Source organism: Lycium barbarum, chromosome 8, assembly GCF_019175385.1.
Source record: "Lycium barbarum isolate Lr01 chromosome 8, ASM1917538v2, whole genome shotgun sequence".
NCBI lineage: Eukaryota > Viridiplantae > Streptophyta > Magnoliopsida > Solanales > Solanaceae > Lycium > Lycium barbarum.
Genome location: NC_083344.1, coordinates 89,103,452 through 89,108,575, shown reverse-complemented (window position 1 = coordinate 89,108,575; position 5,124 = coordinate 89,103,452). Strand labels below are relative to the sequence as shown.

The following is a 5,124-nucleotide window of genomic DNA, read 5'->3' as shown; positions in this document are numbered from 1 at the left end:
TATTAGGGTTTATTTATTCTTCATTCATTATTAATGGTTGCAAACATTGATTAATGCCATAAATCTTGATTTGTTTGGGAAAACCATTAGGGTTGGTAAGAATAAATAACAACAACTCAAAGCTTTAAACATAGTTTAATAAATTCACTTAGGAATAAGACGAATTTACTTGGCATAATTAACCGTTCATCATAGTTACTTTCTTATATTGGGAAAATCATAGAAAGAGATAATCTTTAGTTATTGGGAAATAGTAGAGATTCATATAGAGGTTAAGTGCATTCATATAATTATTAATTAGAAGTATATCAAGATCAATACCATGATCATACACCTTATATAACGGGGACACAACCTTGGTTTCTTTTACCATAAATTACAATCCAAATCACTTAGTTAGCTATTAGTCAATAACAACCAACTTTTACAAACATCATCAGATTAAGACATTAGACCTAAATTAAGCATTCTACGAATTTAGTAACTTTTTCACACAATATCCCCTATGGGATTTTACCCCAACCTTGTTCGGTTACTATATTTGACATCATCCGCTTTACGCTAATTTAAGTGTAACTTGAGCGTATCAAATTTTGGCGCCGTTGCTGGGGAATACGGTTTTGAAATTACTAAATAGTGTTTGCTTTGATTGAAGTCTTTTTCTTATTCCTGCACACCTTGTTTACTATTCCTTGTAAACCAGGTGAACATGAATCATAATAAACAAAACCAACGAGATGGTAACCAGGGGGTCGATTGAATAATCAGACGAATGAATTAGATGACGAGAATGTTTTCGCTGATCTTGTTCCTGAGAAGGATTATGCATCTGCTATTATTCATCCTCGGGTTGAAGCTGCAAGCGTCAAGATTGATTCCTCTCTATACTAGTTGAGGGCTACTTTCAGAACTCTACCGACAATGACCCTCAACGTCATTTGCCGAATTTTGTGGATATGTGTGATAATCACATCCAAAACAACATTTCATAAGATGCTATTCAGCTGAGGCTATTCAAATATTCCTTAGCTTGAGATGCAAGAGCATGGTTCGTAAAGCTGTCCCAGATTTCTATTACTACATGGGCAGAGATGGTAGTAGTCTTTCTCAAGAAGTGGTACCCTTCTAGCAAGAAGGCTGAGATTCATGACAAGATCTATGAATTTATGCAGCGACCAGGAGAATAATTATATGAAGCTTGGGAGAGATTTAAGGAGTATTTGAAAAAAATCCCAAATCATGGTTTTCCGGAGAATATATTAATGGAGAAGTTCTATCGAGGGCTAGATCCAGTGACACAATCAATTGCAAACAATGTAGTTGATGGTTGTTTTATGAATAAATCTTACTGCAGAGTGACCAATATACTTGATAGGCTGACTACGCATAATAAGGCTTGGCACAAAAACAATGCTGATATTGTGCCTTATGGTAGTGTCATGATAAAGAATATGGTAAAGGAAAACCAAGATACCCAGCAAACATTGGCTGAACTTGCAATGAATATTTTCTTGCTAACCAAGAAGTTTAATGAGACCTAGATTAAGAAGGTAAACGTTTGTGAGGATGATTCAGGTATATCGAAAGGGATGTACTAAACCCAAGAGGGTCCATTTCACGAGGGACCTCCTATGCAGGATGAAAATGCTAACTATGTGAATAATTCTCAAGGGGGTTATCAAAGGTAGAACTACAAAGGCTGTTACAAGAATCAGAATCAATGGAGACCTCAGCAGGGTCAGGGCACTTACAACAACAATAACTCTGGAACTACAATAATAATTATGGTGGTATGAACCAAGGCAGCTATAACAACAACAACAATTTTGGGAATAAGGCCAATCCTTATATACCATTAAAAGGGCAATCAACAGAGCAAGGTAGTTCGAGGGTTGAAGCAATGCTTTAGAAGGTTCTGGAAAATCAATCCAAGTCTGAAAGAACATTATCTAGGCTAGCAGAGATAGTGGGTTCCCATACAACAACTATTCAGAAGCTCGAGTCACAGATCCGTGACATTTCTAAAGAGCAACACCCTCCTAAAAATGGAGGACTTCCTAGTGAGACTATTCCAAATCCGAAAAATGGGGGAGGTGGTGTAGATTGGGTTTTTTCCGTTAGTACTCGGAGTGGTAAAATACTCTAAGGTGCTGAAAAGAAGGTTGTTGAGCTCGAGCCGATTGATGAAGAGGAAGAGGTGCAGTCTGACGCACCAATTATTGTTGATGAGAATCCTACTGACGAGAAGGTTACTGATATTCTAGAGATTTTGAAGGAGGCTGATGACCAGAGCAAGCAAACTATGAAAGGGGCTCTCGGCCCTTTAACGCTGCTTTTCAAAGCTAAACCTCCCTTTCCACAGAGGTTAGTTAAGAAGAAGGAAGATGCTAAGTTCAAAAAATTTTATGATTAGCTGAAGCAGTTGTCTCTAAATTTTCCTTTCCTGGAAGCTGTGAAGGAGATGCCCGGCTTTGCTAAATATTTGAAGGACCTGCTGACCAAGAAGAAAACGGTGCAACATGAAACCGTGAGTTTGACTCACACTGTGAGTTCCATCATTTCAACAACTACTGTTCAGAAAAAGGGAGATCCTGGGGTGTTCACCATTTCTGGTTCTGTTAGGCACCATGATTTTGCTCGTGCTTTGTGTGATAATGGGGAAAGTATTGACTTGATGCCACTTTCTATATACAAGCAACTAGGTTTGGGGATGCCAAGGCTGACTACTATGAGGTTGCAGATGGCTAATAGATATATTAAGAAGCCTATTGGCGTGGTTGATGATGTTCTTGTGCGGGTTGGTACATTTATGTTGCCTGCATATTTTGTGATCCTTGAATGTGCTGTTGATTGGGACATTCCTATTATTCTGGGGAGACCTTTCCTTGCTGCGGGTAGAGCTCTGATGGATTTGGCGAAGAATGAAATCAAGTTCCGAGTCAATGATGAGGAAGTTATTTTTCGGGCAAGCAAGGGGATGAAGTTACCAAGTGCTTATGAGAGCATTTCTTTGATTGATTATTTTAATTTTATTGATGAAGCAATGAACTTCAAGATGGAAGAAGAAAGTTTGGGTGAAGCTTTAGCTGGTATTCTTGTAAACTTTGATGCTGATGCCATGAAGGGTTATGTGGAGACGATTAATTCGCTTGTTGGGTTGGGTTCATATTCTTACCACCCAAAGAAATTGAATCTTGATCTAAAAAATAAAACAACTCCTCCAGCAAAGCCTTCGATCATTGAACCACCGAAGTTAGGCTTAAGCAGCTCCCATCACACTCGAAGTATGAGTTCCTTAGTCCGAACAATACATTGTCAGTGATTGTTTCAGCCCTACTGACTAAGGAGCAGATTGTGCGACTTTTAGAGGTATTGCGTAAATATAAGCGTGCCATTGGTTGGACAATAGTAGATATTCGGGGAATTCCTTCTGGGATCGGTGAACATAAAATCCAGTTGGAGGAGGATAACAAGCCAAGTGTGGAGCATCAAAAGAGATTGAATGAGCATATGCATGAAGTCGTGAAAAAGGAGATAATAAAGTGCTTAGATGAGGGCGTAGTGTATCCGATTATAGACAGTAAGTGGGTGAGTCCTGTTCAATATGTTCCCAAGAAAAGAAGGTATCACTGTGGTGCCTAATGCAAAGAATGAGATGATTCCCACTCATACTGTTACTGGATGGCATGTGTGCATGGACTATAGGAAGCTGAATACTGCCACTTCTAAAGACCACTTTCCCATGCCGTTAATAGATCAGATGCTGGATAGGCTGGTTGGGAGGTCTTACTATTGCTTCTTAGATGGATACTATGGCTACAATCAGATCAACATTCCCTTAGAAGATCAAGAGAAGACGACTTTTACTTATCCTTATGGGATGTTTGCGTTCAGCCGAATGCCCTTTGGGTTATGTAATGCACCAGCCACTTTTCAGAGGTGCATGGTGTCGATCTTTTCTGACATGGTAGAAGACTTCTTGGAAGTGTTCATGGATGATTTCTCTATTCCGGGCATTTCGTTTGATGATTGTCTTGGCCATCTTGGTCAAGTGCTAAAAAGATGTGAGGAGACAAATCTCGTGCTGAATTGGGAGAAGTACCACTTTATGGTAAATGAAGGGATCGTCCTCGGTCACAAAATCTCTGAAAAAGGAATTGAGGTCGATCAAGCGAAGATAGATATGATTACAAAACTTCCTCCACCTATCTCAGTCAAAGGTGTCCGAAGTTTCTTGGGACATGATGGGTTCTACAGGCGCTTCATCAAAGATTTCTCTAAGATTGCTAACCTGATGTGCAAGCTTCTTAGAACAGAGGCTAAGTTTGTGTTTGATGAAAAGTGTCGAAAGGCGTTTGATGAATTAAAGGAGCGCCTCACTACTGCTCCCGTTATTGTTACTCCTGATTGGTCCTTGCCTTTTGAATTGATGTGTGATGCTACGCGATAGGTGCTGTGCTTATCCAGAGTCACAATAAAATTATGCACCTGATCTGTTATGCAAGCAGAACAGTGAATGCTGCTCAGATGAATTACACAGTGATGGAGCAAGAGCTGCTTGTAATTGTTTGTGCTTTAGAGAAGGTTTGAGCCTATTTGTTTGGGCCTAAAGTCGTGGTATACAATGATCATGTAGCATTGAGATACCTTGTGGCGAAAAAGGAAGAAAATCCGCGACTGATCCGACAGGTTCTATTGCTGCAAGAGTTTGACTTTGAGGTGAAAGACCGCAAGGGAACTGAGAATCAGGTTGCTGACCATCTTTATTGGCTTGAAGAAGCTAGGAGACTTTTGGATGAGGTAGATATCGATGATGCGTTTCCAGATGAGTGGGTGTTGGCTGTTTCAATGGAGGTGGCACCGTGGTATGTAGACATTGCCAATTATTTGGTGACAGGCATTATTCCAGAAGATATCAAAGCATACCAAAAGATGAAGTTCTAGTGGGATTCTCGTCAATACTATTGGGATGAGCCTTACTTGTTCAGAACATGCGCTGACAATATCATTCGATATTGTGTTCCCGAAAGTGAAGTGATAGCGATTCTGAAGGCATGCCATGACTCTCCTGTTAGGGGTCATCATAGTGGTAATTGGACTGCTACTAAAGTTCTTGAATGCGGT

General features: G+C 39.9%; 1 non-coding gene across 1 annotated transcript; it reads right to left on the bottom strand.

Annotated features, from left to right (window-relative positions):
• Positions 1-1,140: 1,140 nt before the first annotated feature.
• On the bottom strand, positions 1,141-1,246 carry LOC132608421 (small nucleolar RNA R71). The gene has a single exon (XR_009570344.1). It is a non-coding gene; the product is annotated as a small nucleolar RNA R71 (small nucleolar RNA).
• Positions 1,247-5,124: the final 3,878 nt, after the last annotated feature.